This window comes from Rattus norvegicus, chromosome 15 (assembly GCF_021556685.1).
Source record: "Rattus norvegicus strain SHRSP/BbbUtx chromosome 15, alternate assembly SHRSP_T2T, whole genome shotgun sequence".
Taxonomy (NCBI): Eukaryota; Metazoa; Chordata; class Mammalia; order Rodentia; family Muridae; genus Rattus; species Rattus norvegicus.
This window is the reverse complement of record NC_141548.1, coordinates 8,151,706-8,164,435: the sequence shown is the minus strand read 5'-3', so window position 1 is coordinate 8,164,435 and position 12,730 is coordinate 8,151,706. Positions and strand designations below refer to the sequence as shown.

Here is a 12,730-nt window from a genome sequence, read left to right as displayed (position 1 = left end):
TGTGGTTGGATATTGTGATGTGTCCAACTGTGTTTATAAAAAAGGCTGTACTGTAGTTTTCGCTTTTTGTAATGTCTTTATTCGGTTTTAGATCAGTGTGACACTGCCCTACTGAGTGGATTTGGTAGTGTTCTTTCAGGTTCTATTTTGTAGAAGTTACAAAGAAATAGTATGAGATTTTCTTTAAAAACTTGATAGAATTCAGCAGTGAGTCTATCTGGTCTTAGGTATTTCTCCAAGAGAAAGCCTTTTATAAAAAGAAATAAATTATTTTATTTACTTACATTTCAAATGCTGTCCTCCTTCCTAGTCCCCTGTCCACAAGAACTCCCCATAGCTTCTCCCCCTTTTTTGCCTCTAGGAGAATGCCCCCCCCACCCTCTCGCACTCCACCCCCCTAGTGTCCACCTTCTCTGGGGCATCAGTCTTCCACAGGACCAAGTACAACCACCACCCCCAATGAGGCCAGACAAGGCAGTCCTCTGCTACATATGTATCAGGGGTTACAGATCAGTCATGTTCTTTGGTTGGTGTTAGTTCCCGGGAGCTCTGAGGGGCCAGTTAGTTGATGCTATTGTTATTCTTATGGGGGAGCAATCTCTTTCAGATCAAGAGAAGGCCTTTTAATTACAGCTTTGATCTCATAGATTATAATGGGTCTGCAATGCCTTCTCGCTCTAACGTGGTAGATGGTATGCATTTTTACGTTCTATTTCTTCTGGGCTTCCTAGCTTTTTAGAAGATCAGTTTTCATTTCTAATAATATTCTGTATTTCATTGGAATATATGGTGAATGGTGCCATTTTAATATCAAATTTTATAAATTTTTGTCTTCTCTGTCTTTCCTGTTTTCAAAAAGCATAATCTAGTATGAAACATTTTTAAGGAGATTTTAAGAAATTAACACACTGTTGTGTGCCTTTAATTCTAGTACTTGGGAGGCAGAGACAGAAAAATCTCTAGATTCAAGGCCATCCTAATCTACATAGCAAGTTTCAGATTAGCCAAGATTACATAGTGAGACTTGGGTATAGCACATGGTTTTGTCTTCTCTCTTTCTTTCTTTCTTTCTTTCTTTCTTTCTTTCTTTCTTTCTTTCTTTTTTGAGGTAGGTCAAATACCCCTCATGAACTGAGATTATATGCATGTTTTTATTATAAACCTGGAATTATTATCTTATTTTGAACTGTAGGATGAAATTTTACATGACACATTAAGAAAAGAAACCCCTATGTCCTCAATGTGAGCAAATTTAGTATGTTCTTCACAAACTCAAGTTGAACTATATATGTTTGTTGTAGATGGAAAACTAATCTTTTCATCTGGAACTGAGTGTCACCTCTAAGTTCCCTGAATTTCAGTGGTAGTATTTCCTTTGTGTTCATACACAGTATAAAGGGTGGAGACGAAAGCCAAGATTCCAAGTAATCTGAGATATTTCAGTAACTTGGATATAGACCGACTCATTCATTGATTCATTCACTCATTCATTCATGCACTTTATTTCTCTCTTTCCCTTCCCTCCTTCCTTTCCCTTCCCTCTTCAGCCCTAACCTTGAGAAATGAAAGTTCTAGTCATCACAGAGCAGTGATAATATAGATAATTGGATTAGCCTACCACACAGAGAATTTCCTTCACATAGGAAAAAAGAGGTGGCTCAAAGAACAAAATGATATGAAATGAAAGCAGATAATTACAGAATTGGAAATGGCTTTAGCTCTGGATCTAGCCTGGTAAAGTTCATAAAATTTTAAATCTGAGGCAATACTTTCCTTTTCTGACTATGAATGAATGAGCACTGGCGACCAAGTCTCTGTTATTCAGTACAGGGGTTATGCTGAAGCTGATATTCAGCAATGAATAATTAATTGTCCTTTGTATTTTGACTAGTTGTGGCTTACTATAATAGTCTTCATGTGCTCAAAAAAATGCTTCTTTGGTGATGTGCAAGAGTTACACTTCTATGGGATGGTTTGGAACCAGGTTATGGTGGTTTGAATATGCTTGGCCCATGAGAAGTGGAACTATTAGGAGAGATGGCCTTGTTGGAATAGGTGTGGCCTTGTTGGAAGAATGGGGTCACTTTTGGGATGGGCTTTGAGGTCCCATGCTCAAGCTTTCCCCAGTGTGGAAGGAAGCCTCCTCCTGGCTGCCTTCAGATCAAGATGTAGAACTCTCAGCTCCTTTTCCAGCACCATGTATGCTGCCATGTTTCCTGCCACAATGATCACGGACTGAACCTCTGAAATTGTAAGGCAGCCCCAAGTAAATGCTGTCCTTGATAAGAGTTGCCTTGGTCATACTGTCTCTTCACAGCAATAAGGACACACCAAACTAAGACACAGAGCTTACAGTGCTTCTATCTTTGTCCTCACCTTGCAGTGGTTACTTGTCCCAGTATATTACTGTTATTAAGGCCACTGCAAAACAAGTCTTTACAACAGACTAAAAATTATCAAACATGCCCATTCTTTTTTATCTTTTTTATGTGTGTGTGTGCATGCACATGCACACATGTTGGTAATTATATGTTTGTGCACATAATTATGAAGGCCATAGACCAGCTTCAAATGGCATTCCTCAAGAGCTGTCCATCTTGTTTTTTGAGATAAAAATCTCTCAATGATGCCTACAGCTCACTGACTCAGGTATGCTGGTTAGTCATTGAACCCTAGGGATCAACCTGTCACTGCCTCCCCAGTTCTGGGAAGAAAATTTTGTGCCACTATACCCAGTCTTTGATGTGGGTGTTGGGGATTGAAACTCGGGTTCTCATGTTTATGTGTATTTGTTATGTGATCATGAATAAACTATAACTATGATTATAAACTATAGATTAGGAGAGAACTTTTATAGAGAACTTTTCCTTATTGGGACATCCTAATAGAAGAAAGATAAAGCAGATGCACAAAGCAGAAAAACTGGAAGAGGAGCAAAAGGATTGTAAGGGTCAGAGGAACAAGACATCTGCTATGAGATATACATAAATACCACTAGATGGACTCAGCAGGCTTCATATGTTTGTGCATATATATATATACATATATGAATATTTATGTAACAATAACAGTTAAAAACACAGGTCATGGACTTGAAAGAGAATGAAAGAAACACAGGAGGAATTGGAATCAGTAGAGGGAGGTATTAAATGATGTTAAGTACAGTACTCATATGAACACTCCCCTCCCCATTTATTTTTAAATTTAAAGAAATAGGAGTAGCACAATTACTTGCCATATATAACTCCTTGTTGATGCCAAGGTACTTTCCATTTGCACATCCAATATCTGCCAATACGGAGCCACTTGGCAAAGCTTTCCGGAACTCTACTATGTGTGGCCATGGGCTATGCATCCTGCTGCTGAAGTGACTTACAATGTCATTGTACATATGACAGACATATTGAACATATGAAGCCTTTGCCCTAGCTTCAATGCTTCTTTACTGCTCTCCAAAAGGGATGTAGATGTGGCCTTCCTTTGCCTGTCACAGACGGAGGAGTAACCTATATGAAAAGAAAAAGCTCTGTATCCAGGTATGGCCGCTCATATCCACAACCCTACCATTTGAGAGTTTGAACAGCAAGACCAACAAGAATTTGAGGACGTTCTGTATTATATATTGATTTCCATGTAGTCTAGGCTTACAGAGTGAAACCTCCATCACAATCAATCAATCAATCAATCGACCCAATTAACCAATCAATCGTAAGCAAATTGATTCATTAAATAAGTAAAGTTATATAAACTTTTACCTTTTATGCAAAATACTAGGGTATCAAGTAAAAATCCATGTAAGGTATAAGTCTAAGAGTAGTTGATGGTTTCTGGGGTAAGGGGTGTGATTTTCTTTGGTAATGTTGCCAATGATAAATAGTCCATGCTCCAGAAAATAATTCTACACCCATGCTCAAACAAGTAATTCTTACTAAACTCAAAGAGTCATAAAACAAAAAATGAAACAAAACAAGCAAGGGATGGGAAGTTTTTTTGAAAGAAAGCAGTCACATGTATGAAATTGTCAAAAGAGAAGGATGAGGAGGGGCCTGTAAACTGAATAGAAAGCCCAATGGTTTTAGCATTTGACTTACAATTAATAACCATCCCCAAGAAAGAAACACTTGCATAAGAAACCTAGCTTGTCTCTTCAACAAAATTTTTAAGCAGCTTAAAGCCTTGCTTTACTTTTCTACACCAATTAAAGCTGCCAGAGGTGTGAAATTCACCCCGTACTAAACATTTTTAAACTATCACATTTTATTTATTTGTTTGTTTGTTTATTTGCTTATTTATAGTAAAGAAGAGAAATTATTTGTAAAGTAGAGTACAAAAAGCATGATTCTAACACTTTTTTAGAATATTAACAAATTAAAAAAGTTAGAAACTACAGAAAAAGTAGACACCCAAACCCAGCTTACAGCTACATGGTACAACCCAACATTCTTTCATGCAAATAAGCATTAAGGGAATGTTTACAGAGCAGGGCACAACAAATATTTTTTTAATTTACATTAAGAAACTGTATATAAATGGAAAATAAATTAGATAATTTACAAGAAGAGTTTTATAGGTTACAATAGGCTATAAGTCAGTCAGTCCTATTATGCATAAAGTTTGTAGTACCTCATACATTTTTACATAAGATTTAATATTAGAAGAATCTAAACATAAACAAAGCTTGGACCTGACAAGAATAATGAAACAGAGAGTAAGGCAACCTGCACTGAAGTGACATTTGTAAATAAAAGATGCCCCTAAACTGAGACGGAAAACACCTAGGAGTGACTTCATCAGAACTGGGCAGAATTATGTCAGTGAGAGATGGCTCAGCAGTTAAGAGCACCCAACTGCTCTTCCAGAGCTCCTGAGTTCAATTCCCAGCAACCACATGGTGGCTCACAGCCATCTGTAAAGAGATCCGACGCCCTCTTCTGGTGTGTCTGAAGACAGCTACAGTGTACTTATATATAATAAATGAATAAATCTTTCAAAAAAAAAATGCTAGGAGTTCACTTAACTCAAACACAGTGGGTAACAATGACCAAGTATTCGAACCTCTTACCCCAGGGGCCAGGGATTACAGGTAGGAAAGGGACAATACAGCACGAGTGTTAGATTTTATAAAGTTATTTTTCCTTCTAAATGCTGTAAGCCCTAAAGTTTCATTCAGAAAAAAAAAACTGATCATTTTCCGAATGGCTTAGTAGCAGGGTGAATAAGCCACTGTGACATCCTGATGACACCCAGTCACAATGACACTCAGTTTTGAAGCATAGAACCAAATAGCAATCTCAAATTATTTTACCTCACTTATGATTATTTAGGGTTATATGAAAGTGCTTTCTGTGGAAATTACGTCCCTTTCCAAGTCTTTTAAACATTAAATTAACAGCAGCTGCAGTAAAGTTAATCTAAAGCCAAAACCTTGGTTGAGAAGACCAACTAATTTGTGAATTAAGATCAGATCCCCACGAGCAGGATTCCAGCATCAGCCCACACTGACTTTAGAAGGACATTGCTGTCAGACACAGGTCTACTCCACTCAGCTCAGAAAAGAGATCCTTATTAGGTAGGACCATAATCCACTCTGACCCACGGGCAGGCAGGTGATTGCATTTTCATTTTTTAAATGTTGCTGGAACTGTGTGTCTGACAAATATAATAATTTCGGAAGAGCTTTGCGTTCACCCCACCTGTGACCACACACAATGATTAGACATAAAAATAGGTCAAAGAGAGGGGTTACTAAAATCCCAAATATAGCAAATACTTCAACATCTCTGAATGTAGAGGGGTATTTTTGTCTTGTACCAATGAAGAGTAGTAACAATCTCTATATAATTTCGAGGTTAATAGTTAAAATTCAAGACGTTACAGATGAACGTTCACACATACTTTCCAATATCACAGGCAGTGATGAGAGAATAATAACTTTTTTCCTAGTTTTGTAAACATTTAACACATACTAATGAAAGGAAGAGGAATTATTAAAATACTACAAGGCACTAAAAAATTAGCTCTAGGACATGATAGCATCTGAAATGTTTAAGTCATCTTAAGCTCTGCGAGGAATGGAGCAACTGTTATGCTCAGGTTCCTGGCAACGGTGTTATTTCCCATGGTGGCCACCGAATTCCTGGTTAACAAATAAAGGGAACCCTTGAGGAAGCTAGGCCAGTGACCAGAGCACTGTAAACCATTACGACAAAGCAGAATTCCATGTACTGAGTGTGTAAGACAGCACAGGTGTCCAACGGGAAGCATTTTAATTTTGCAAGTGGGATAAAAGTCAGCCCAAACTTGGGACACTTAGAAAGGCTTTCATTGTGTTTGGGTGTAATTTATATTAATTTTCATTAAATTCTAGAAAGTCTTTAACTTCTTTATTCCCATGTTGGCCCATTTTTCCTTCATTAGGGAGCTGTTCAGTTTCCATGAGGTTGTAAGCTTCTGTTGTTCTGTTGTTGTGCATATCTAGCTTTAATCTATGGTTCTCTGATAGAGTTGGTAGTGCTTTGTGTCCAAGTATGGGCTCAATTCTTGGAGAAAGAATGGAGAAAGTTTCATGAAGTTTGTATGGAATGTTATATAATATGTTAGGCTAATTTGGTTTATAATATCTGTTAGCTCCATCTTTTTCTGTTTAGTTTCTGTCTGAATGACTCATTCATTGGTGACAGTGGGGTATCGAAGTCTCCTACTATCAGTGTATTAGGGTCAATGTGTGATTTAAGCTATAGTAGTGTTTCTTTTTCAAAAGTGGGTACCTTTTTATTTGGGACATGGATGTGTTAAGAATTGAAATATTATTTTGGTTGTTTTTTCCTTTAATGTGTGTATGATGCCCTTCACCATGTTTTAATACCCTCCTTTGGTTGATATCTATTTTATTAGATAACAGAATGGCTACACCAGCTTGCTTTTTAGGTGGAATATCATTTTCCAACTCTTTATACTGATCTAATGTCTATCTTGATGCTGTGCTGTGTTTCCTGTACATAGTAGAAGGACAGAGTCTGTTTTTACTTTCATTCTTTTATTCTTTGCCTTTTTATTGGACAATTGTGACCATTGATATTAAGAGACATCAGTGACCATTGTTTATTAATTTCTCTTATTGGTTGTTGGTTGTGGTGATAGTTATGGTGCCGTGTGTGTGTGTGTGTGTGTGTGTGTGTGTGTGTGTGTGTGTGTGTGTGTTTGCTTTGGATTTTCCTTCTGGCACCGTCTATAAAGCTGGATTTGTAGATAGATATCATCTAAATTAGACTTTATCATGGAATATTTTATTTTTCCTAGTTACAATGAGTGAAATTTCTTGGTATGTATAGTAATCTAGGCTGACATGTGTGATCTATTTGAGTCCACAGCATGTCTGTCCAAGCTTCTCTGGTTTTCTGAGACTCCATTGAGCATTGAGAAGTCAGGCTAACTTTGATAGGTCTACTTTTAAAAACTGTAGCTTTTAGTATTTTTCTTTTTCTTTTTTCTTTTTTGCTCTGTATGTTTGGTGTATTGATTATTTTGTGGTATGGGGACTTTGTTTTCTGGTCCAATCTATTTGCTGTTTGTATACTTCTTATAGCTTTAATAAATTTCTTTAAGTTAGAAAATCTATTATTTTGTTAAAATCTTTCTGGGCCTCTAAACTGGGTTTCTTTTTCTTTCTTTATTCCTTTTTTAAAGATTTATTTATTTATTTATTTATTTATTTATTTATTTATTTATCTATTATATATAAGTACACTGTTCACTTTAGACACACCAGAAGAGGGCATCAGATCTCATTACAGATGATTGTGAGCCCCCATGTGGTTGCTGGGATTTGAATTCAGGACCTCTGGAAGAGCAGTTAGTGCTCTTAACCACTGAGCCACCTCTCCAGCCATCTTTCTTCTTCTTTTTCTGCTTCTTAGGTTTGGTCATTTCATAATATCATAGGTTTCCTAGATATTTTGTGTCAGGAATTTTTTTTAATTTAACATTTATTATTTTTTTTAGCTGATGTATGCATTTCTTTTATAGTATCTTCAATGTCTGAGATCATTTCTTTTATCTCTTGTATTCTGTTGGTGAAGCTTACTTCCCATTCACATTTCTAAATTTTTCATTTCTGGAATTCTGTCACTTTGTGATTTCTTTTTTGCTTCTATTTCCATTTTCAGGTCTTGAATAGTATTGTTTCCTTCAACTGTTTATATTTTTTATGGCGTTTTAAAGGGGTTTATTCATTTCCTCCAATTGTTTGTGTTTTCCTTGCTTTCTTTGAAAAAAATTATTTCCGCTTTAAAGACCTCTGTTATTTTCATGTAGTTGTTTTTAAGGTCTTTTTCTTTTGCTTCAGTTATGTTGGAATATTCAAGGCCTGTTGTGGTAGGATAGCTGGGCTCTGTTGGAGACATACTGCTCTGGCTATTACTAATTGTTTTCTTCATCTGGTGGCATCTGGGTTTGGTGTGTTGTAGGATCAATGCGTTTTTTTGTTTTTTTTTTTTTTGTTGTTGTTGTTTTTTTTTTGGTTTCTGCTTCCTCTCTGGATTTTTAGAGACTCTTTTGACTGATTTGCATTTTTTTCTGGTTTTCTTTTCTTTTTTTTCTTCCATTTTTATTAAATTGGGTATTTCTTATTTACACTTCAAATGCTATTCCTTTTCCCAGTTTCCTGTCCATCAGTCCCCTCCCCTTCTATATGGATGTTCCCCTCCCCATCCACTCCCAATTACCGCCCCCCAACAATCCCTTACACTGGGAGTCCAACTTTGGCAGGACCAAGGGCTTCTCCTTCCCTTGATGTCCAACAAGGCCATCCTCTGCCACATATGCAGTTGGAGCCCTGGGTCAGTCCATGTATAGTCTTTAGGTAGTGGTTTAGTTCCTGGGAGCTCTGATTGGTTGGCATTGTTGTTCATATGGGGTCTCAAACCCCTTCAGCTCTTTCAGTCCTTTCTCTAATTCCTCCAATGGGGGTCCTGTTCTCAGTTCAGTGGTTTGCTGCTGGCATTCACCTCTGTATTAGACATGTTCTGGCTTTGTCTCTCAGGAGAGATCTATATCCAGTTCCTGTCAGCATGCACTTCTTAGCTTCATCAATCTTCTCTAGTTTTGGTGGATATATATGTGTGTGTGTGTGTGTGTGTGTGTGTGTGTGTGTGTGTGTGTGTGTATGGGCCACACGTGGGGCAGGCTCTGAATGGCCGTTCCTTCAGTCTCTGCTTTGCCTCCCTATCCCCTCTTATGGGTATTCTTGTTCCCCTTTTAAAGAAGCTGGTATGTTCGTGGGGAATATTTGCCAAAAGTCAGTTTCAGCGCTAGGAGTGACCCGGAGTATTGGGTCTTGTGGAAACAGAAAGTAGAGAAGGTCCATTGGCATTCTTCCTTGTCATCTGGCAGGCATAGCCTGTGGTTAAAGCAGCGTGTGTCTTTCCGAGTTGGGGCATGGCGCAGCGCTGAGGCCGGTATCAGCACCTAGGAGGGAACTTTTGAGTTCCGAGGAGGCAAGGACAGGAGGAAAGGAAGGGTGTACTCTGTTGCTGCGCTAGAGTTGGCCCTGAGAATTTGGGTAGGGAAGCAGAGTATAGAAGGTCTGCAGGCAGCCTCTGTCTTTCTTGAGCAGCTTGTGGTGAGCAGTGCTGTTCACCAGAGTTGGGGGCTGTGACACAGAAAAGAGGTGAAAGCCAAGGAAAGGGAGCGATGGTGGGATTCACAGAGGTGTAGATGGGGGTAGGAGAAGCTAAGGCTGGTATTCTGTTGCAGCACTAGGGGTGTGAGAGCTAGCGTGTTTTCCCACCAGCCTCAGACAGCTCCCTCCCATCCAGGAGGGAGGGCAGTAATCCTGTCTGGCAGTTCCTGCGGTCACCAGGAGTCCTGTCTCTGCAGGAGTCCTGCCTTCACAGCAGGACTGTCTTAACATTAACTAAAGGAATACATTTCAAGGACCCCAACACTGCAACCTAAGGCTCACCAATGCCCCCGTATGCCTAATCTCCATCTTTGTAACCTGCCCTTTATGAAATGTATAAAACTGTACTTTACGGATTGTTCGGGGTTCACCTGTCCTCATGAGGTAGGCGGACCCCAGCTAGCTGGAAATAAAAAAATTCCTCGCGCCATTAGAGCGGTCTCCAGTTTCATGTCTCATTCACGGGAGTCTCTTAGGTTGAGTTTTACATAGGCAACCTTGAGAATTAGGTTTACGAATTTGAGTCATAAAATATAGATGGTCTGATTTTGATTTATTTTCATGGCCATTAAAATATTGGCACTTTAAATAAATGCAGTCTAATCCATTTTTCCAGGTATTTCTGGAATTTTAGGAATAAGATTTTTTCTTTTATCTATCTATCTATCTATCTATCTATCTATCTATCTATCTATCTATTTTTGGTCCAGGCTCTTCTTATTGCCACTCATTCTTAAACTTTAAAGAATAATGGTACAGTAAGTGCAAAATAAGGAGTTACTTTGCATATATATTATAAAAACATTTCAGTCTATTCTTGGAAATGGTATAGCATCTCCTGAGATGATTTTTGATTGGGTTTTCCAGCAGAGTACCTTGGCAGGTCAGGACCAAAGTATGCTACAGTTTCCACTAGAGATTTATTGGTTGGGGGAGCAAAAGGAATGAAAGTCCATTTCAGTGTTGGGACATAAGAGAAACAGAGATGGAAAGACAAACAGAGTGGCCCATGATGACAGGGACCTTTAAAGGGTGGGTACACATGCCACACGGGCAGCTGATGATGACATAGCTGCTGGTACTGAGTCACTGAAAGTGGGCTGGGGTTAACATTTTGATCATATTTTGTAATTGAAAATTTATTACGCCACTAAATGCTAACAGTTATTTCTGAAAGTTTGTATTGTAAGTCACTCATGTTTAATGCTGGTGTAAGATTGTATATTCTTTATAATATTTTTAGGAGAAAGAAAAATAAACCTCAACATTATTTTTGAAGGTTGCTGTTGACATTACTGATTGTGTGTGTGTGTGTGTGTGTGTGTGTGTGTGTGTGTGTGTGTGTGTGTGTGTGTGTAGTGTGCAGTGTGTAGGGGACGGAGCGACAAGGGCTGCAGGTTCATCCCAGCCGCCCTTTGCTTGGAAGGTGGTGGTGGTGGGGCTATGGCTTGCCCGTGGCCTCAGGCGCTGCCGCCCCGCCCAAGACCTGCTCCACCTGGTCTGAGGGGAGGAACCAGCCAGGCTTTGCCTTGAAGCCCAGCCAGCTCCAGAGTATTTACCTCTCTTATCTGCACCCAAGGCTACTACCTTAGGCAGACTCCATGAAGATCAAGGATGCCGAAAAACCCTCTTTCCCATGGTTTGGCAGGGACATTGGAGGAACACTAGTAAAGATCTTATATTTTGGACGCAGTGATATCACAGCAGAGGAAGAACAAGAGGAAGTTGAGAGCTTAAAAAGTATTCGGAGGGGTTGGGGATTTAGCTCAGTGGTAGAGCGCTTGCCTAGCAACCGCAAGGCCCTGGGTTCGGTCCCCAGCTCCGAAAAAAAGAAAAGAAAAAAAAAGTATTTGGAAAGATTTGACTTTTAATGTTGGCATTCCGGATGTACATCTTGAACTGAAGGATTTAACACTTTTTGGACAAAGAGGAAACTTGCACTTTATCAGGTTTTCAACCCAGGACCTGCCTATTTTTATCCAATTGGGGGGAGAGAGAGAGAAATGTCTCAACTTTACAAACGGTGCTACAGGAGGTGGTGCTCGCAAGTTTGAGAAAGATTTTCGCACAACTGGAAACCTCCACCTGCACAAACTGGATGAACTTGCCCATCTTGTAAAGGGCTTGCTGTATATGGATGCTGTCAGTTTCAATGGATAAGCAGAATGCTATTATTTTGCTAATGCCTCAGAACCTGAGTGATGCCAAAAGATGGCTTTTAACCTGATTGATCCTTTTCCACTGCTGGTAGTGAATATTGCCTCAGAAGTCAATATTTTAGCAGGCCATTTCAAAGACAACTATAAAAGAGTGACTGGGACAAGCCTTGGAGGGGGCACCTTTCTTGGTTTATGCACAGACTGGCTGTGAGAGTTTTGAAGAGGCTCCGGAAATGGCATTCAAAGTCATTCAAATGGCACCCAGGCTGATCGTCTGGTCTGAGATATTTATGGAGGAGATTATGAAAGACTTGGTCTGCTGGGTTGGGCTGTGGCCTCTAGTTTTGGTAATATGATTTATAAGGAGAAATGAGAAACTGCTAGTAAAGAGGATCTGGCAAGAGCCACGTTTGTTACTATCACCAATAACACTGGTTCCCTGGCGTGAATGTTTGCTGTTAATGAGAAAATAAATTGAGGTGTCTTCGTTGGAAACTTTTTACATGTCAGTACTGTCTCTATGAAACATCTGGCATGTGCTTTGGTCATAATTGAAAGCACTGTTTCTAGAACATGAGGGATACTTTGGAGCTGTCGGTGCACTTCTTGGACTGCCAAATTTCAGCCAAAACATGGGCGATCTTTACTAAGAGATGTCATCCAGGAGGAACTGATCCAGAAACTGCATTCACTATTTGTCACTGGCAACCAAAGGATAAAAGAGCAATGCTATTTGTGTTCATTTTTAAATGTCAGAACGGTAAGCTCGTGAGCTTTGCCGCATGGAATGACCTATAATGGGACGTGTCCCTCATGGATGTCCCCTTGTATGTATAGATAGCCGGCGTTCCACCTTAAATGCAATGCAGCCTTTTGATTGTTGAACCTTTCT

General features: G+C 39.2%; 1 pseudogene; it reads left to right on the top strand.

Moving 5' to 3' along the window:
- Window positions 1-11,280: 11,280 nt before the first annotated feature.
- On the top strand, window positions 11,281-12,488 carry Pank3-ps1 (pantothenate kinase 3, pseudogene 1; annotated as a pseudogene).
- Window positions 12,489-12,730: the final 242 nt, after the last annotated feature.